Source organism: Molothrus aeneus, chromosome 1, assembly GCF_037042795.1.
Source record: "Molothrus aeneus isolate 106 chromosome 1, BPBGC_Maene_1.0, whole genome shotgun sequence".
In the NCBI taxonomy this organism is placed as follows: Eukaryota; Metazoa; Chordata; class Aves; order Passeriformes; family Icteridae; genus Molothrus; species Molothrus aeneus.
Genome location: NC_089646.1, coordinates 23,295,625 through 23,317,806, shown reverse-complemented (window position 1 = coordinate 23,317,806; position 22,182 = coordinate 23,295,625). Strand labels below are relative to the sequence as shown.

The 22,182-nt window shown below is 42.1% G+C and overlaps 1 protein-coding gene across 5 annotated transcripts in view; it reads right to left on the bottom strand.

The window, feature by feature from the left end:
- The window catches only part of CDK14 (cyclin dependent kinase 14), a 344,883-nt gene that overhangs the window by 14,118 nt on the left and 308,583 nt on the right, over positions 1–22,182 (bottom strand). For 4 of the 5 annotated variants that reach the window (XM_066553153.1, XM_066553178.1, XM_066553170.1 and 1 more), the window contains one exon: positions 16,995–21,250. The exons of the other annotated variant lie outside the window; for it this stretch is intronic. The gene's annotated coding sequence lies outside the window, so the exon portion shown is untranslated. Of the gene's footprint in view, positions 1–16,994; positions 21,251–22,182 lie in introns of those variants that run through there. 5 annotated transcript variants of the gene reach the window in all.

Below are 22,182 nucleotides of genomic sequence, written 5' to 3'. Positions count from 1 at the left end.
TGAGAGGGCAAATTATGCAGGATTTGTCTACCATTTTAGTGCTCTCATTTGTGATGTCTTTGGGCAGGGCACCTTTATAAGACTATCCTGAAGATATTATCATAATGGAATGTTTTGCATAATGGAAAACACAGTCACCTCAGATCTTCTTTTGCATGACAAACCCTTGATTAGAAAAATAATAGGATGGAAATGGAATTTGTGTTTATACAGGCAGGCATCAGAGACAAGGAGAATGGAAGCTGACCTCAATACACTGGAGAACTGTCATAGGCAGATGCAAAACCTGTCTCTTTACAGTAAATTTAGCCTGGAAATAGACTGAGAAACAAGCCAGAGTCATATAAAAGTCTTCTTACAGTGAAAAGTTCCTTATTCATGAGAAAAGTATCTGTGATATGCAAAGGATATTACATATTTTTAAATGACTCATAGCTCTTGTTGTACTGTAAGATCCACATTACACCCCTGTGAAAACAAGAATGTTTTCATATTTGACAAAATTGTAAATGTTTTAAATTTCCTATTACACATCTGATTTAGCTTTGGCAATTTACAGTCTTTAGGTCCATTGATGTGCAGTTAGAAAATGGCATTAATATCCTGCCTTAAATCAGCATAGCCAACCATGTACATAATTAGGAGCTGGATTATCATTTTCAGCACTGAATACAGCCATGCTCCTGTCCTGTAACTCATCTGAATTAATGCAAACATCTGTATATATGTTTATAGGATTGCTGCTGATGTGTACGTGCCATTAGACATGTAAACCTGCTGGTTTTATTTAGTTAGTTAGTATTAATTACAAAGTTTATTCTGCAAAGAGAAACATAGAAAGAAGTCTCAAAAGTGTACAATAATTTGGAAGACTCTGTACCTTCAGGGCAATTGTAAAATCAAAAGGTAGATTTTACTAACTCTTTCCTTCTTACTATCTAAGAATGTTATGTGTTATTGCATGACTGAATTTAACATATGTTCAACTTAGAAGACAACATTATTTCATTACTGTCAGTGATCCTGGAAGCACAAAACTGTATTGTTCTCTGCCAAAATCATATTGCACACTGGTTGAAGTGGATTTTGGGTGATAAGAATTCCAATACACCTGGTCTACCAAAGACCACAGTGAACTGGGGTCTAAAGTGCTCTAAATGCCCAGTCTAAAATATAGTACCTGGGAAGATAGTGTTGTGATAGTGGGAGTTCTACCTGCTGGGACAGTGGAAGTGCTAATTGCAAATGTGCTCATGCTTCTTTCTATGGTCTCCCTGAATTAAAGAACATTGGCCAGTCCTGATATTTGATATAGCCTGAGAAGAGAATCAGTATATTGCTCTGAGGCACCTCACCTCTGTGTGATAAGGATAAAATCTTAGCCTGTCTCGTTTTCTGATAGCCATTTCCTCTCTGTCTTCCTCACTGTGATTTGTTGAGATGATCTTAATCTGATCCAAAGGCTCTGAACCACCCAGAACTGCCATTAAAAGCAGCAAGGATGGGTATATCCAGCATCTCTCAGGATCAAGCTTATCATTTTTAGCTGTAAATATCTGTATGACTAGAGTTACATATGTCAGCTTTAAGATAATGTCATGATTTCATTGTGGTCAAATATCTGGAAAAAGGAAAGCATGGCTGATCTCTGCACAGTGTCTGTTCACGTTTATTATCTTAACAGTAAACTCACAGCTGATTGCAGTTTGGCCCTTATCAGTTCTTCCTTCTAGCAAAATACTAAATCATTTCAGCTTGTTCAGGAACAGATCAATCTTATGATGCAGCTTTACAGAGAACTGACAGATAATACCAACCTTTATTTTTCAGCAAAAGTAATTTTTGATGTAAAAAATGATGCACAAGTGGCCACAACATTCAATATACATATATGAACAATGGCTAATGAAATACAGGAATTTCAATGCCTGTAGAAGCAGATTTAATACCTGGGTTTAGTACTGCAGATTTCTTCACCTGCTTTAGAGTGAGCTGGAAATAGGCTGGTTGATTAGAAGACTAAAAAGATGACCCAATTTAATGATCATGCATAACATACCTACCAGAATCTTCCACCTGAACAGCGCAATAGTTACTTTCTTTGAGGGATACTTTGCAATGTATTAGAGAATGAATCTCCCCTTTTCTTCCACAGCAAGAGCATGCCAGTCAGACAACCCCCTGCTAGCAGTCTGAACCCAGAAGTACATGTTCCCAAATGCTGCTTAATTCACCTTCTCTAAAGTCCTAGCAGTAAGTCCTGCACTGAGGCTGCATACTTAAGGTCTGTACTTGTTAACCCTCTCTGCTTTCCATTAATTGATTACTGACTCAAACCTGCACTTAATCCATTATGACAATAGTTACATTAGTAAAAAAACCATTCTGAAGTAAGAATCTAAGTTGTAGTAGAGTCTGTTCAGCCCATGCTCTGAGACAGCTAGAGCATGCCCCCGGGATTATTCCCATAAAACAAACCAAAGCCAGACTCTGTAATGACACCACTTGCAAATGCAGCATTTTTTCAACTCTCCCCACTTCCAGTAAGCTCATCCTGAGTGCCTTTTAGCCAGCCTCAATTTTGGTGTCTCCTCTATCTAAACCAGTGAGAAACACACAAACAAATCCCGTAAGGAACGGCAGGAAGTTGTGAGAGCTGTTACATGGTTATTGTTACTAGGGAAACCACTGCCTTAGTATTCATGTGTTCAGCAGATCTGTCTGGCTGTGTCTTGGGCTCCCAGGCAATATGATGAAATAAATGGCAACCAGGAAAATAAACTCAAACCAGCACAGAATACACTATAACTGTCTGTGACACTTAAAATGAAAATCTTGTTTTGGTAAATGAAGTCTAAGCAGAAATATCTCCCATAATATGCTTTTATAACAAGGGGGTGTATGCTTGGAAGTGTATGCTATATTCTAGTCCTCTTTTCCTGAACATTAATAAAATATCTGCAAAAGTAATCAGTACTGATAGCCTAGAGTTAAAATGCTAATACCAAGCAACTACATTTTTTGGCTGCTGACCTTAGCTCCAATTTCATGAGCAGTATCTATATCCAAGCAAAGGATGAGTAGAGCTAGTACTTCTTTGGAAACCAGACTGCAGTGTTGGGACTCATCTCTAAGAACAGATTGTCCATGCTCCTACTTTATGGGACAATTTTCTTGTTTGTTGTCTTTTTAAAGATGGAGCTTGTTTCTGAGTTTAGTCACAAAAGTGTGTGACTTACAAAACAATCAATAGAAACATCTTGAGCAATCTCCATGCCTCTTAATGTTCCCTGTTAGCATAGTTTAAACAAGCAGCAACTTTCCCAGATTCAGTCAGAAATTTGGGCTGGAAGGGCTCTCAAGAAATCATTTGGGCTGGGCAGGTTGTCTTGTACCTGGTTTATACAGACACCACCAGTTCCTTAATTTCCAGGGATAGTGATAGGGATTCAACACATTTCATTCTCAGTAGGAATTCCACAGCTGATGAATTGATTTTGCCTCTTCTTATCCATCTTGCTGAAAATCTCAGCTGAGTGATAAAGCCTGAAGAGGATACACACACCTTCCCTAGAGCACTTCCAGCCTCAGGCTGTCCGTTCCAGTGCTGGCTGCATTGCAAAACCGGCTCAGTATTACTGCTCTCCCTGATGGACTCCAGGCATGTAGCTGGTTTGCTTATTCACCAAAGGTTCAGGCACTGCAGAAAGTTATTGTTCCTGAGGATCCCAATAACGCCAAGCCCAGCCAGAAACAAGCATCTCAGTAGGTTAGTTCTTGCTTTAGAGTGGAATGAATTGCAGTGGGGAGATACAGTGTGCAGCATAATTGAGTCTTGCAAAGTTCACTTGCTGCTAGAGAAGGACTTCTCTAAACAGACATTTCAGAAGACAACATACATGCACAAATGTGACCAGAGTTACAGGCAAGACTGCTGGAAGAATAGTGGTACTTGTTTTTCTGAAGAAATGGAGGTGAGGAAAGCAGCAGAGAATGAAGTGACAATACTTTATTGGGCAGTAACCATCTGATAATAAAGCACAAATGGGCCTTGCTGAAGAAGTCTCACAAGCAGGATTATGCAAAACAACCTATAAACATAGATAAGAGCTAACACAGTAGATGGATTAAAAAAGAGATCTTTTTGACTCTACAAAAATCACTATTATTAAAGATACACAAGTGTTTCAAGGCTTGCTTCCTTTTTTTTTCCAGTTTTATTTCTACATCTTGGGGCTAACTATAGCAAAAATACTTCTGCTTTACAACAGATAGAGAAAAACAGAGAACCGGGACTGTGGGATTTAAAAATATCCCTGCCATTACGACCTGCAACACAGGACAATGGGAATATCAAGGTACAGAATTAGAGTTCAAATACACATGGGTGGCAGCTCATTTTCCTCTCAGCATGTTTATGTCTTTGCGTGATCTCCAGCCTGATCCCTAGTCTACCACATGATATGGGCTTGTGCTATCCACAGGGTGACCATATAAAACAGATAATTAGAGACCACTAAGAAGAGGCTTTGTCAATTAGAAATATCCAGCACAAACCAACAGAAAGATTCTGCTCATTAAGTATATCCACTGATGGCACTAAATAAAGAGGCACATGTGAGCTACAGCTGGGAAATACAGGGAACTAGAGTTCCTGCAGAAAAAAGCTGTAGGAGCATTACAAAAACTCTCACTGATGTCCCAAATTAAAGATGATCTAATAAATATGATGTTCCATTTTTTTTTTTTCAAGTCCAGGTTTCTTTCAAGAGCACAACACTACAGGAAGAAGCTTCTATAGCTCAGATATCTGGATGTAAAGGACAAGGAGAGTGTCCAAGCCAAGCAATGTGTTCAGCAGTGCTAGGTATGGAGTTTGGCACTGAGGGACAGGCATGCTCTGGTTAGTTTGCTATGGCTCCTCCTAGCAATTTTACCTAGGCTGCTATCTCATGGGGCAGTAAAATGGCATTCACTGTCCCCTGACAGGCCCCCACCTTCAGTTTAGGATGGTTGGACACTGTTGAGAGCTGGAAGACTCCTTAGAAGAGATATTTCTATGGGCTTTCTTTAGTCACATATCTTTCCTCAGATACTGGCAGCCAGGTTTGGTGTTGGAGGACTGGAGAACTTTTGTGCTGCAAATTAAGGCCATTTTGATAAGGCAGGAAACAGCCATGGTGCACACTAAACCCTGGAAAATGTTGAGCCTCTCCACACCCTTGTAGGCTTGGTCTCTTGAGACTCCCATGCAGTCAAAAACTGAGTTCTTGGGGGCATTCATAGGAGTATAGCTGCCCTGCTTGTGGGTCTCCATGTGGCAAAGCCACACAAGGAAGCTGCTACTTCATTTCCAGAGAAATCTACAGTGACTGAGGAATAACTAAAACCAGATAGTGACACAAGGAGGGCCTTCATATGGGGTGGTTCAGAAAAAGTGGCGGCATCGGGAGAGAGGCAGAAAACCTGCTCATTTGTTGGATGAGGAATGCAGGCAGCAGAGCTGGAAATGCTTCCTGTGGTTCTCTGAGGCTGTAGCTGTTGAGAGGGCAAGAGCCAAATCACCCATCTCTCTTGTGCTTGGAGATGTGAAAGTTGGAAAAACACACAGACACCCTCTTCCCAGCTGAGTTCACACTTCCAGCGAGAGCTTTAATAAGAAGCCAGGTTTGCAGGATAGAAGAGGATGGGGAACCACAGGGTAGCCCAAATTTACATGTAAAAATCCTCCAGCAGGATGTGACATCTAAGTGTGGGTGAAGAGCACCAGGATGCAAGCAAGCAGTACAGTTTCATTGTTCATGGCTCAAAATGGCCCCAAGATGTGCATTCATAAGACCTACATTTTGAAGCTGAAGATCTGCCTCTGGCCCAGCTCTACTTCCAGTATTCTGAGAAGCAATGCACAGCAGCTAAGAAGTCCAGTAATGGATTTCGACAGTTGCAGGCTGCTGTTCAATCACAGGGTGGCTTGCCTGTGACAGGCCAGGAGGGAAAGCAATGCTGATGACAGCACTTTCAGCCAGGAACTGCCCAGAAGTCAAACCTGTCAAAAAGCCATTTACACACTCTGAGTGAAAACAAAGTAGCATCAGCTTTTAGTAACACTGCTCAGAGATCAATTGGTAGATTTTCTGCAGATTATAGAGCAAATGAAACATTTGCCAGAGCAGAATATCTATATAGACAACAACTGTTTGACGAGGGTTTTGGAAAGGGAAGACTGAAGTCACATTGCTTTAGAGCCTCAGGTGTTTATCATGGAAACCAGTTCACTGGAAAAATGAGTACAACTGCATGGCCAGTATATCCACCCATCCCTGCGGAGCAGGCTGTGGCTCCATGAGGGAGTAGGTATCTTAAATGCTCCCAAAGCACAATACAAGGAGGGTGAACTAACAGCAGAACTCAAGCTAGAGCTGAGCACAGACTGTGAAAGGAATCACTTAGTCATAGAAAGGTGCAAACACTTGTAACATCAAGTCAAATTTAGTCAGCAGTTTCACCTGAAATAAAATATAGAAATTATTATTTTGGTGATTTTGCAATAGTTCTTTGCTTTAACTTTTCATGCAAGACTTACAAACTGTCTTGAAAACAATTTCTGAAACAACAGAAAATGGGAAAAGAGTACCGTATGCCACACCAACTACATCTTGTGAGACTGGAGGTAAATATCCACTCCTTTTCTGACCTTATTTAAAACTGGGTCTTAGAATCATGGGCCTCCTACCTACTTCATAATGATATTAAGTGGGAAGTTAGATTTTTTTGCCTTGAAGATACTTGGAAGCAGAGAATGGAAAATTCAGATGAGTACCCTAGACACCAGCCCAGACCATAATCATCACCTATTTTCTTACTCAGTGAATGTCCATGAGTTACATGAGGTTGAACACATCAGCATTCAAGAGAGGCTCCCTTTGTATCTCTGCAGCCACAGTGAATTTTCTTCACCACAAACACCAAGGCCTTCAAGTGGCCGAGAGCTCTACATCTCTCAGAACACAGGGAGCAGGGGTGGGTTGGTGATGGAGCAGGGACACGAGGCAGTGCACACCACCACAGCTCCTGCTGTTTTACCTGTCCCACCCCATGGTGTACAGGCTGCTCAGCAGCCTTGATTCCAGCAGAGCTACTTTCTCAGGCAACATCAATTGCAGAAGTTTCACTTGATCTGTCCGTGTGGTATGGTTTGGACAGCCTGGCAGTTAGGACACTTTTTCTGAGAGGAAAACCTGGGGATTATGGCACAGTTGGAGTCTCTTACCTAAAAAGTCAAAGTTTGCACTACTGGGTGCAGCAGGGAATATGCCTCCTCAATTTTGTGAATATTGTTCCAGTCATCCTGAATAAGTTTATTTTTACATTGCTTTCATGCCCTCTAGAGATGTCCCAGATCAATATGAAATACTTATTCAACCTGTAAAAAAGCATTTCTTATCTGACAGTCTGAAAAACTCCAGTTTCATGTATATAAAAAAATATTTTTCCCTTTTTCTTTAAAACATGGCCAGTACAGTTTTCCCTCAAATAGAACCAGTCATTCATGCAGGTCTAGTTAAAATGAGAAGTATTGCTATTTTTTTGCTGAGAACATTAGTCTGGTTCCTCAGCATTTCTAGTTCCAAAAGCTGTTGCCCAGAGTAAAACTGTTGCCCAGTTGTATTGGGTCTGGCTGAGATGGAGCCCATTTTCCCCAGAGCAGCCCTGACAGTGCTGTGCTTTGTACCAGTAGCTAGTGAGGTGTTGATTTACAGTCTTTGGCTACTGCAGAGCAGTGCTCACACAGCATCTACACTGCCTGTCCAACAATCTGCCTCCTAGAGTGGGCTGGGAGAGGCAGAAGTTGGGAAGGGACACAGCCAGGACAGCTGACACCAAATGACCAAAGGGATATTCCATACCATATTGCATCTGCTCAGCAATAAAAGCCAAGAGAAAGGGTGGGCATTTGTCATTGTCATGTTTGTCTTCCAGAAGAGCTGCTAGGCACACTGAAGCCCTGCTTCCTGGGAAGTGTCTGAACACTGATGAGAAATAGAGAATAAATCTCACTTTCCTTTGTTTCTCTGCATGGCCTTTGTTTTTGCTTTATTAAACTGCCTTTAACTTGACCCATGAGTTTTTTCCATCTTATTTTCTCCCTACCAATGCTCCTGAGGAGGGGAGTGATAGAACAGTGTGGCAGGCAACTGGCATCTATTGAATGCCATCCCACCAGTCCTTTTTAACAACCAACATGGGGAACCCTCTTTGCAGTAAACTCTGTGCCTTCACTACACTTAAGGGCCAAATTCTGATTAAGCTCCCATTTCAGTAGGATCAGAACTGGTTGAAACCACTCGATTTTCTCTCTTCAGATTCCCATAGTTCCAGGTTTGGAGATGGAGGTAGGCAGCACGTCAGGCCCTTATACCCAAAGCATGCTAGGCCTCTTTACACCAAAAGGGAGAATTCAGCAAACCGAGATTGGTGTTCCAGGTGAGGCCAGAGCAGGAAGCACCCTGCAGACTTGCCTGGATTTTTCCTTACACCAGAAATAATCTTTTTCATTTGTCATCAAACCGAATAGCATTTAGTCCACTGATGCTCTACTCTTTCCTGCAGAGTTTGGAAGTGATGCAACACAGAATTTGCAATATCCCACATCCCAGAACATTGGATCTGAGTTTAGGTGTGGGTGCCTTTGTAGCAGGATTCTCAAGGACAAACTTCATTTTGAGGCTGCTACTGAAAATATTTCTAAGCAGGAGCAGAATGTAACTCTGGAGCATCTGAAAAAAACCCACTCTTTTTCAATATAAAAATACAAGAAAATATGTGTGCACAATTGTCTCATTCCTTAGAGTGTTATGCACATAATCAAAGGAGAATCACTATGGACTATGGCACAGAGGAATAGAGTGCTCTGTCTTTATGAATGAAGCACATAGAGCTGAGCAAGTACCATTTCCATGGGTAAAGACTGCTTTCAAGGATAAATAGATGGCATCTTCTCTGCAGCAAAACAAGAATCAGCCTATTCTCACAGCCAGTGTTCAACTTTATACTTAAGAGCAGTATTAGACTAAAAAGCACCTAATCTAACTTGAGCTGATTTAAAATGCATCTTGGTTTGTCTCAGCTATTGTCTAATCCTTTTGTGTGAGATGTTCTACATTAGTCAGACAGTTTTGATTCATGTGCTAACAATCCCCCTCAAGGCAGGTAATTCACAGACAATGTTCACGATGTGCAAAGTGGCACTCCAGTTCCCATAGACAAAAGTCAGTAAACTTTAAATCCCAGAGCCCCTAAACTTATTTTGCATAAATTGCCCTCACAGGAGGAGAGCGGAGATCTGTTTATATGCATCTCCCGTATCAACGTGGAATTCAAATCAATTTTTCAGAACAGTGGGAATGCTGATTAGAGACAAATCACAGCAGAAAGCAAAGTCTGCCACCAATTCTGAGTACAAACAAAATAAAATGTGAATGATTTCAGTTTAACCTCTATGTCGTACTTCAGTGTCTTTTCCATTAAAGGTTTCTTAGCACAATTAACAGAGTGGAGATATATTTTTGTTAAACAATGACCTCCTACAGATGGCATTTTTTCTCCTTTGGTACTGAAGTTACACATGATAGCATTTAATCCTGTAATGAGAAAAGGTTTTAAGCCTAGTAGCTGTTGATTTTGCCAAGACAACAAATGGGACCTTTATGCTAATGGAAATTAAGACTTGAATCTTTCCGCTATGATGCAGTTTCTGTCCTCAGAAGATCTTGAGATAGGGTGCTGTTTCAAATGATGTAACACCAAGCATAAAGAAGAGTTTGGATTCCTTTTTTTTGAACTGCAGTACTTAGACAATCACATTCCTTTCCCCCAGAAATGCATATATCTGTATTCATAGCAGACAAAAAAAAAACCTGTCATCACCTCCAGGTAAAAAAAGAGAACTGTGAAACAATGGTACCAGTAAAATCTGTAAAGATGCTAAAACAGGGGAAAATTAACATTTTTCCATTGGTAAACCATGTAGCTGTGGCAACTTATACAATTAACAAATTATAAGACTATCAAGGTTGACTTCCTACTTGCATAAGCCATCAACATTCACAAAATGGAATCCAGACAGAGCTCCAATCTGTGTTTAAACTGCTGTGTCTATCTCAGCAAGCCATCCTGGACAAAGTCCTAATGCTACTGAAATCAATGCAAAAAGACAAAAAAAAAAGAGATTATTTCAGGGTTTCCAGGATTCCAACAGATTTCAAACCAGATTAAAACCAGATCTCCCCTGCCTAAATGGTAGGATGAGCTATCAAGTCATTATTTTCTTAGTGGTAGTCTGAATTTACCAAGTGCCTTCTCCTACCAGTGAAGCTTGTTATTCCCTCTTGGTAGGTTTCATTGCTAACGATGATCAGTAATTCATTCTCTAATGACAAAATATTTTCTAGAAATCCTTCATTCCAAACTAAAAGCAAAACCATGAACATTGAAATATGGTGTCTAAACTGAAATACTGAAATATCTGGAGATGGCAGTTTGGAGAGTTTCATGACATAAGCCCATGGAGTCTGAAACCAAAATAGTCAATGATTTCTGGCAACTGCAGCGTCCCATAGCTGCACACACTGGGGAATTGCATTGGCTCCTGGCTCTGTGGCAAAAATCCAAAAATCCCTGAGGTCTCCAGCCCCACAGGCATTCAAATGGAATCCTGTCACTGGGCTGAGAAACCTGAGCTCCGGGCAATCCACAGGTGAAAGAAGTTAATTGAAAGATAAGTCTTTTTCTCCTGATAAATCACTGGGTTTCAAAGCTGCTGAATAACCTTGCTTTGTTACAAAAAACTTCCAACCAGCTCCAATCAAACAGTCACAGATTAAGTTAAGAAAAGCAATTTAATTGAAAGAAGGTGCAGGGAGAACTCTGGGGGATTTGTATAAGTGCTGAGGGACACTTCAAAAAAAAAAAAAAGTGTATGCTCCTACAACCCCGATTTCTTCGTTGGGACAGTATAGTACTAAGGTATGAAAGAAAAATAATCAGTGTAGATTTCCCCATTTTTCCCTTGCATTGCATCCTGCAGATTGGAACAGTACTGATCATCTGTTAATCAGTTGTTTAGGTGATTACTACCAGAGAACAAAAGAGATCATATGTGTGAAAATAAGCCAGGCAGAGATTCAAGAGAGATTAAATAACACATTTTCTTTCTCTCTTTGTAGTAAATGTCCACGTCATGAAATAATAATAAAAAAAAAAAAAGACAGAAAAAAATCCACCTAAGGCCATTTTCTCTAACTCAGGCTCCAGAGATATCTTTAAAAGAACTTGCTTGCATTTTTTTCTCTTTCTGTATTGAAGAAATTAATAAAAGATCACCATCTGGGGCAAGTATGAGTTTGATACTGTGTTTTATTGATGACAAACTCCAATTCCACCTTCAGGTATTCACACACCAGTCCAAAGCCCAGTTGCTGCTCCAGCTGCTGCATGGATCTACCTGAAGGCAGATTAGGGATTTAAGGCAGTACAGTACACAAGATTGAAGGTGTTGCACGTGAACTGATGGATGTAGCTAAGTGCTTTCAGATATGCTAAAATGGTGGAACAGGCTGCCGAGATAAGCTGGAGCTGCCCCATCCCTAAAAGTGTTCAAGACCAGGGTGGATGGAGCTTTGAGCCCCCTGGTCTGGTCTAGTGGAAGAAGTCCCCGTCCAGGGGCAGATGATGATCTCCAAGGCCATTTCCAACCCAGGCATTCTATGATTCCCTGGATTCTATGGAACCCTGGATGTGGCCGCGTTTGGATGACTGTGGGAAAGAGGCGAGGTCGGGGTCGGGGTCCCCCGTGGTCCCAGGACGGCGGGATGCCGGCGGGCAGGAGCGGTGCTGAGGGAGCAGTGCTGAGGGAGGAGCGGGAGCGGTGCTGAGGGAGCAGTGCTGAGGGAGGAGCGGGAGCGGTGCTGAGGGAGCAGTGCTGAGGGAGCAGTGCTGAGGGAGGAGCGGGAGCGGTGCTGAGGGAACAGTGCTGAGGGAGGAGCAGGAGCGGTGCTGAGCGAACAGTGCTGAGGGAGCGGTGCTGAGGGAGCGGTGCTGAGGGAGGAGCAGGAGCGGTGCTGAGGGAGCGGTGCTGAGGGAGGAGCAGGAGCGGTGCTGAGGGAGCGGTGCTGAGGGCCAGGCTGGGGCCGCTCGGGACGCCGCTCGGGGAGCGAGGGGCCTGGCTTGTCGCAGCACCCCGCACCCACTGTGCTCGACAGTCTGGAGCCGTGGCTGAGAGCGGGGAGGAGACCCCCCACCCCCCATTCCTAGCGGCATTTCCTACAACCTCCGGAAAATCTCAGTGAGAAGCCTGACCCGCCCCGATCCCGCCTCTCATGGCAGCACGGCTGCTCCGCCGCGCCAAACCCAGCGGCGGCCGCGCCCTGCCCCGCTCGGCATTCCATGCTCCTCCCGCTCCGCAGCGGACACTCCGGAGCTGTTTTTCTCTCGCGTTGGCGCCAGAGTTCCCCGTTTCCCAGCGGGCGCAGACATAGTCCGGCCCTTCCCGGCCCCGTTCCCGGCCCTTGCCGCCCTGCGCGGGCGGTCCCGGCACGTGGCGCTCCCCGGAGCTCCCTCGGCCGCCGGGCGGAACGGGGCGGCGGCGGGACGGAGCTTCACCTCCGTGGGACTGCCCGCGAACGGTGCTTCGGGCTCATGGCCTCCCACCGGGCCTCCCCGTGTCCGCGGCGCCTGTGGGGAGCGAAAGCTTGTCTGCGCAGACCGGGCCATCTCAGTGGTGTCAGCACAGCCAGCGCACCTGAATGTGGTCCTTGTTCCTTCCTGGCACTCCCTCCTGCCAGACAGATTCCTGCAGTCAAAACATTTCGGTGCAAAGCAGCTCAGTAGCTTGAGTTGCAGGTGTGGGAATCACCGGGCCCAGTGTTTGGAAGGGTGCTGTGGTTTCTCACCATGAAGTTCCTGTAGAGCTAACACGACCCGTGGGGGAAAGGAAGGGGCTGGGAGATCCCAGTGAGCCACCGATGGTTCAGTGTTTTTTAGATACAGCACTGACAAGGAGCAGGGGACACAGTTGCTTTGGCTTCAGCCTCATCAGGCCTCCAGTAAGAGCTGATGTTATTCCTGGGTCCTGGCTCCTTTTTTTCCCTGGTCAAACTGGTGATTCCTTCAGCCCACCTGGCACTGCTGCCAAACTGGGGTTTGTCATGAGCATCCTCTACCAAAAACTGGGTATTGTTTACTTCGGCAGTGCTGTCATAGGGAACCCTGCTGGCTAGCACTGCAGAAACACAATGGGGTGTTCAAAGCTGTGTTATTACAGGTGGTGAGTGTATAGCACACTTCCTCATATTTAGGGGCTTGTAAGGGTTCATCTGAAACCCTCTGAGATTCTCCCCTTTCCTTTGATCAATTGATTGTCCTAAATCTAAACTACAAGTGCTTGGGGAAAGGATATCCAAATGCCTCTTTCTCATGTGTGCGTCATAAAAGAAAGGCCCAGCTAGCAGTAGGGTGAACATGTTGGAAATTTCTGAAAAAAGGGAATATTCTAAAACACCGGAACTTGCTTGTGACCGTATCCTAACCACTGCCGGGTTCATGAGCTTGCCCCCAGACAGAACACATATCTATCTCATGCCCTCTCTTCTGCTTCCTCCACCTCCAGTCCTGATGCACCAAGAGATGTATCCAAGAAGAGCAGAAGAGTTTGGAAGAGTGGCTGAAGCTGTGGAGCGGCAAATCCTCCTCATTCTGCTCACTCACTGCTGTCTCTGGACTGGCAGAAGAGTGGGGTACCTCTGGCCACTAAAGGAGCTGCTCTCAGAATTACAGGTTCCTGCTATTCCATGTTAGTCACTCTGCGCGCATGAGTGCAAACTAAACAGCCAGCAGTGAAAAAGTGTACATTGGCCAGATGCAAACAGGCATTTCTGGAGAGAACCTAGTGGATGTGGGAGACCAGAAGTGCAGCTCTTCCATGATTCACATCCCCACCAAGAAGGCAGTTGTGTTCCAAATTAACCTGTGTAGGGTTGCTGTAGAGAACAACCTTCCCTGCAGAAACTCACTTCTCCTTTGCTGTCTGTATTATTGTGTGTTATGGAAAAAAAATAAGATTATATTATATAAGATTATAAGGACATCTGAGATGGTCCCTGAAAGTTGTGTCTCCTGATGCAGACAAGTGGCAGTTCATGTCTACATTATTTCCCAGCAAATGCTGACACATGCAGTTTCTCCTGCTCCACACTGACATGATGCTGGGAATTTGGTCAAGGAACAACTCTTTACAGTCCTGTTAGAGCACAACAATTTGGCATGTCTTTGGAGCTGTCTGTACTGTGAAACAGGACTTGATTGGAACACAGAAATTACACTTTTATATTGCAAGAAACTATTCTAAGAAGTATCTTCAGTGTTCAGTCTTCACCAAACACCAAGTGAAATACTCTTGCAGGTGGTTTTGCCCATGCAAAGTTCTGAAAATAAAAAAACTGAATCTGTACCTTGGGTTTTGGGGTGTGGGTTTTTTTTTTCTTTTTCTTCTACAAAAATATGGATCTTTACATCTGTATGGTATATTCCAGAGCTGTGTATACAGTTCATTTCTTTGATGCATGAATATCTCTGAGCTCCCCAGGTGAAAGCTGGAAACAAATTTATAATTAGCTGGATTGTAAGATTAACACCTACCCTATAGTCCTATATAACACCTACACTATAGTCCTAATTCTAGTTGAAAGATGAGGTTGAAATGTTTCTATGATATCATAAATCTCCTTAGGCTTCAAGACATTACTGGGATATACAGCGCTGCAGTATCTGCTATAGCACTTAGAGTTGTTACGTCTTTTATGTGAATCACCATATGGGTCCGTGAAAAATTAATTTTAAAATGTTTGATTTTAATTTAGCAGTTCTTTCAAGGTAGTACAGCCCCAGCAATCACTACTGGGTCCTCTGGGAAACAAGAGAAAAGGGAAAAAAAAAGAAAGGAACATTTCTGGAATCACTTTCTTTTGCCCAACTCAGTATCAGCGGGCAGAAGCAATAACGAAGGGGCTGCAGGACTGCTCTCAGCTATTATTGTGCCTGGCTTGCTCTCAGCATGACTCACTGCAGACAATATATAACACCACTCACAAGGGAAATGAACAGTAAATACTTGGCCCTGGATATTTTTTTTTAACTCTCTTCAGTTGGTTTGGGTTTTTTTTTTCCCCCCTCTCTGATTTGTATCCCTTTATCCTCGCCCATGTGCTATATAAGCCTCTCAAATCTAATGTCCATAACACCACCCCCCACTGGTAGCAGCAAGCCCTTCCGCTGCTGTAGGGTTTACTTTGCAGAGGTTTACAAGAAGAGGCATTATTGAGAAACTGTATGTGTTAGCCCAGTGGCACAGGGTTGCTTCAACACCTTCCCTCTGGTTTTTCTTTTCTTGGGGGAGGGGTGGCTGCTATTCTAGCTAAATGCATCTCTTGCTTTGCCGTAGCAGCCAGGCTAGCTTAGGAAGAAAACCTTGGGGCTAAACAGGCTAGGAGTGCAGCCAAGGGGGTCAGGAGACAGCTTAAGGATTATACTACATAATTAAAGGCTGACTCTGAACATGCTTCCTGGTACCCTGTGTTCAAACATACAAACCTTTTTAGGTAATAATTCTTGGTCCTCATTTGTATCGGAGGGATTTGTAGGTTAAAGTTGCCATACAGGTAGTGAGTCAGGATTACAAATTATTCATCTAGACTATGAAGAGGCAACACCTTCCTAAACCTGTCCTAGCCAGTGAGAACTGAGGGTAAAATATAAATAGATGAACATGCATTGTTTGTTTTTGTGCAATGCCCTCTGGATGCAGCTGACGTCATTCTGCAGCAACTTTCTAGATTGAAAATGAGGATTCTTCTCCTGAAGTGCTCTGTGATCACATCAGGGCCAGAACATTCTTCTACTGGATAAAACCTGTGACACTGAAGACCCACATTCAAGCTTATATTGTGCTAGCTCCAAGGAAAACCCTTTTATCTTCAAATATTTCTAATCAGCTGGAGCCAGGACTAAAATCTAGGTCCTCCATTATTCGTATTCTAGGCTAGGGCTGCTGCCCCATCAGCCTACACAGTACGATCACTTGCTCTGTGGCTATCCCCCATCCCAGATCAAAATGACTCCTATACTCTTGTGTTTGCTAAAAAAGCACATTCTAACATTTCAGGCAAATATTCTAAGTCTATGAAACTACATTGATTTAGCATTCATTGTCTAAAAATAGGTCCTAGCAAGATGCTGGTACCAAAAAAGCTAGAAGCAATGGAAAGGAGGAAAAAATACTGAACACACATATTGATAACATATAGTGTGAGCAGGGACTTGTTTATCTAATGCTATGATGCACAAATAGACAAAGAACCAAGGCAGCATACGTTCACTGATTGAAATACATGATCAAGTATGAACAAGGATAAATCACACTTCACATCAAAGTTGTGAAAAATGCATATTGTATGTTTTGCCTGATTTTCTACCAGAATTATCAGTTTTCTATTTCAAGAGAAGTTGTAATAAGCCAGACTTCATCTTCCATACGATGATGTATTTAAATTGGACCTGTTGTTTTGGTCTTTTTTCAGAATACTGGCTTTTTTACTACTTTGGTTAAATTCTAGTGTGCTGTAAAGAAGTCTCTTGTCACATACATAACAAAACAGAAAGAGACACCAAACCATTAATGTACTATTACAGACAGAAATGCGAAGAATCTTGCCCTGTGTAGTGAGCACTGCCTTGTAGTTTCGATGAAGCTCATGTTTGACTGAATCAGTGCCTAATCTTTTGTACATATTACTGTCTAGTGTCTGCCTGCTCCCAAGTACTTTTCATTCCTTAAAAATCTCTTGTTTACAACCATTTCCTTGTTTGGTTTTTGGAGAACAAAGACGAAAAGAAAGGCTTTATTCCTTGGGTTAGGTCTAGATCACATACAAGGGAGAAGAGAGATTCTGCTACACTTTATTCAATATGATGTTACAAGAAAACAACAGTTACAGGCTGACAAACCATTACATCTTTCATAATACAGACAAATTACAAGGTGTAACAAATAATGTGACATTTATTTTACTGTACTGTTTACGATGCTGTTCTTCTGAAGTATATATATATTTAATTACATTAACATTGTTTTCATGTACCAGCCCTCCCCTTTTCTATTTGTTAAAAAAAGAATACCTCTTAGTGCACCATACAAAAATCCGCATGGCAGCTGGCAAGCAGGAATTTTGTATGCAGCACCATGGAAATGCATTTTGGGGGATGGGAATTATTAGTGCATCCTTTACTTTTAGATTTTTTGCTTATGTGAAAAATGCAAGGCAGTAACGTACAGTCACTCCACCTAAATGCTGGTAGGGGAAAGTATTGTTATGCTCAGTAATGCAACCTACTTCTGTTTTATAGGGGGTATCTGCATTTTGCTCCTTAGTCTGTACAGCCTAAACCTTTTATATAACAAAGATTACAAACCCAGTAATGTTCACAGATGAATATTTTGTATATTCATCTTTTTGTGCATTCATATATTGAACATTGACTACACATTTGCTTGTGTGCACTGACACGGGGTATACATAACCCACCAACCCACAGGGCATATATTTATTTATCTTCCCTTCCCTTCCCAGGAGTCTGAAGTACAGAACCCCTATGCAGCAAAGAGAAAGCAAAATCCCCTGTGCCTCTGTTTACTGCAGATTGAATTTTCACTGTTGTACTGATGACTTACCCTAAGCCATGGTTCTGATTAAAAGTAAGAGCGAGAATTAAAAGGACCCAACTGATGTAGGACCCCATACAGTAATGTAATGTCAGAACTATTGGAGTCCTGTCTGGGGTGATGCCTGCTAGGTGTGGATTCGAGTTGAACTGAACCCAGCATGAGAGAAGACTGAGCAATCTCCAGCTGGTTGACTTGTAAATTTAGGTTCTGTGAACTTGAATTTGTAAGGACTGTCTTTATCATGCAGACCATATCTATCACCATCTTCCCTTCCCCATTCACTTAATATTAGATCCCATAGAGAGTTAGAACATGCCCTCCCACTTTTATCTGCCTGCTATACCTGCTGCCCTGTCGCTGCTCTCCCATCTTGCAGCAAAGCCTCATCCTCTCAAGTATCACCAGGACAGATCTACTGGATCTCAGCCAAGTGGTAGGAAAATGTAAGTTAAGCTGTTGCTGGCTACTCACTCTGAGCAAATCCCACAGTTTCTCTAGGACTGTACCCCAAAAACTATTGGTCACTGAAGCCAACTTTTGACTTCAACAACGTGACATCATTGACAATGTGAAACATCATGTTCCAGGCACCCACATCTGGAAGGCTGGGCTACTTCTTGTGTCTTTGAAGATTCTTTGGGGAACTGATTTCAGAAGGATGAGCGAAAAAGAGAGTAACACTATTGATCTTTGCTGAAGCTGTCTCAAGAGCATTGATAGGGTTTAAACAGTCCATTCTGAACAATGAGAAGAGCAGTGGCAAAAACAGCTGGACAGGTGGGCAGTTGTCTGGGTGGGCAGCTGTCTGATCAGTGTCAGGCTAACTGTGTAGGTAAGGGCTCTGCTGGAAGGGAGGAGTGAAATAAGGTTGTAGTGTCAACTGTTAGTTCCCTGGGCAAAGGAGATTCTACTATCTCAAAGAAACCCTTGATATTTCCCAACAGATTTGATGTTACAGAAGATTAATTTGCAGTGCTCATGTGAAAAGCACCATCGTGTTGAGCCTAGGTTGCCTTCATGCCAGTAGACCATCCCCAGGGCCCAGAGCCTCCATGGGAGAGCAGCAAAACCACAGGCAGTGGGGGTGCCCAGAAAGTGGGTGCAGAAGTAAGAGACCCTGGTCACACCTTAATGATCAGTAGATAAGTGAGAGATAACTTCATTACTGCTGAAGATTAAGTTGCTATTTAGAAACCTAAGTGTTTATGAACTTTCATTCTGGTAGTTAATTGAGTTTGAAGACTTTTGGATCAACTTTATTTCAGTGGTTGCTTAGAAGTGGGAATGGGGCAGAGAGGATAATCTCACGTGCACGTGTGTTCACACACATACGCACACACACATACCTTAAGCAAACACTGTACATGAGTCACTATGGAGAGTAATGTGCTAGGCTTGTGGGAACAACTGGGGAATTGCTCTATATTAAATCTTCAGATGGTTAGTCGAGCAGTGTAATTGCTTGCCTTCAAATTTAAGCTGTCAAGTAGAAGCATCTATGGAAACTACCCTTATATTCCTAATCAAAATCTTTGTTATGTTTTCAAAAATTCTTCAGATTTTGCAGCAAGTTTTTTTTTTCTAAAAATAGCTAATTTTAATCATCAAACTGCACACAATTTAAGTAGCAAAGATAATGTATAAAAGACTTTTCTCTTACAAAAAAAAGGAAACATGAAACCCAAACAAACCACATCTAAGGCAGTTTCAGTGTGTGATAAATTCAAAAGTTCAGTGGTCACTTTTCCCCCTATAAACACAGGGGAAGAACTGTAGTAAGTTCTAAATATGATTGTGACTGAAAGTGGCTTTCAGATGGCTTTTAGCAGATCCTGAAACAGAGATGTCAGTGGGGAAAATTGTCTTTTAATGGCTGTGCAAATATTGAGAATATTTCCACGGTTCAGTTCTTTGAAAGTGTAGATTCCTGTCCTAGTTCATTAAGAGACCTTTTGTAGCTGCTTGTGCATTCAAGGATTTGCCTTATTTGGTGTCTTTTTCTTATTAAACACTGCTGGAGTTTAATAAGATGGCAGTAGCACAAATCCTTTCCCCCTCCTTTTTAAACACTGAAAGCTAACCCAAAGCGTTACCACACTTCCTTAAAATGTAATTCAATGCATCCAGCAAGCAAAGGATGTCAAAATTGTGTGTAGAATAATATTGCCTAGCAAGTGCTTCTGTCCAAGCAGGACTATAACTCAACAGTGATTTTTGCACCATACTTTGCCCTCTCTGAATGCAAAGTTGTTAACAGGGCAGTTTTTCCCACACCCCTGAACACAATGCTCTCCCCAGCCAAAATGTAGCAGGGGCTTCCTTTTCTAAAATCATACACACAACTTAGTTTCTTGCAAAGTTTGCATTTGAATGATTAATTCAGAAAAGCTATCTAAAGACTAAGGATCATGTAGTGCCTTCCAATCAGCTCAGAATACCTATGGAAAATAACTCAAAAGGTGCTTTGGTGTGGAACAGCAAACAGTCTGGGATGAGGAGAATTCTCCACCTTGCTTTGTACATGGCAAAGTAACACAGCTAGGTTTAATGGCTCATTCAAAGGAAGTTTTTCTGTACCTCAGTATCTGCCTTGAATTAAACAGAACAGTTTCATCATCTCTGTTTTCAAGAAACTATTCCAAAAAGTAACTAGTGTGATGAAACACATAGAGATGTTAGCCAAGACCCATAAAAAAAGAAAGCTATATTCTTGAAGAGAATAAAATCATAAGGAACTCACTGTGTATCTGTCAGCTGCATACATCTCATAAGTTTTGCTTTGTCTTTCTCACAGGCCTATTTTGAAAACTGGCATGCTACATAGCCTAAGCAGAGTAACCAAATTTAGAGTACTTAAGTAAACATGCAATTATTGCCATGTTTTTAAATGGATATGAATGGTCTGAGGGGATAATGAAAAAAGAAATAACCCAACAACACTTGAGGAAGAGTGGCAAGTGTTGTAATTGTCAGCTGATCGGACAAGTTGGGCTTGCCCTGGGAAGAAATAGTCTTCCCATTGGTTGCAAACTATGCACAACCCTCAAAGAAAACACACAGTCTTTTATGCCACTGTTGGCTCTTTTTGTACAGTTGTTACTGAAGAAGTGTGAACACCAAATGTGTTGTCTGAAAGTATTTAAGACATTGCTGGTGAAAGCATAAAAATCCTTACAAAGATGCAGCGCTGCAGTGGAAAATCAAACAAAATCAAACACAAAAGACTGAAAGAGTACATGCCATGTATCAGTAAGCAAAAGCTTAATCTTCACATAGTTCTCTGAAATCACAAGGTATCCAAATGCGTGCAAGGTTTTAAATAAATTGCAGGGAAAAACAGGGTCTTGCCAGCTTCAATTTTCTTTTGAATGAAATCCACCATAGAGACAGAAAGGAAACAGGCCGTGGTTCCTTCCTGGTGTCAGCCTCCTCATTAGGTTTTTGTTTCCCTCCTCCAACCTGGTAAATTTAATCCTGTAAGGAAACAATATAAATTATAATAAGCCTCATGAATTGCATTTTGTTTTTCACTTGGTAAAATATAGGTTAGGCCAAAGCCAGTTATGAAGATGCCAGCTCAGAGTGAAGGGCAGACTTCCAAAGCATGTTTAGAACTGGTACCTCAGGAAAAGGAACTTAAAATACCAGTGTTTTCAGGGTGGTCACCTAAGTGAGATATATTAATCCATATTCATGTGTCTGTGCCCCAAGAGCTAATCTTCACTGGTAGCATTAGCACTGACATTCTCCATGGAAAATTATAGACAGCTGTAACCAGTCATCTCTTCTAAAGGTGGTCACACCCCCTGAATGCAAAGGAAGGTTGCTAAAAATGCTGGCAGTGCTTCAGGAGCTTACAAGATTTTTTTGCCCCTTTCTTTTTTTGCCCGCTTTCTCCCTAGTGATCTCCTCCATAACAATGCTTGTAACTAGTTTTCTCCTCAGTTTTCCTTTCTGAGAGTTGTTTGGGGCACCCTGAAGCAAATCAGAAACATTTCTGCAAATATACCCAGGTTATGGAGCTTGATGTGCTGTGTCTAAATGCATTTACCTTTATTTCAGTGTATTTCTATTATCCAGGCAGATAATTTTAAACTCTCCTTTCAAATATAAAAATAAACGCCATCAATAGCTTCACTTATGTTGTCTTTCACTCTACTGATGAAGCTCAAAGCAATAGCTGCATTTGCACAAAGGTATCCTGATGTTTCTGAGGTTTACACAAAACAGGAGGCAGGCTGAGAATGTGGGACAGGAAAACAAAGTATCCAATAACTGCAAGAAGAGCCACAAGGCTGAATGAAAGCTACATGAACTGTATGAACTGAAGCCACTGAAAGGATTTTATAATTAACATATTTAACTCTTAATAAATCTCCACGTAGAATTTTATGTCAAGTAATAAA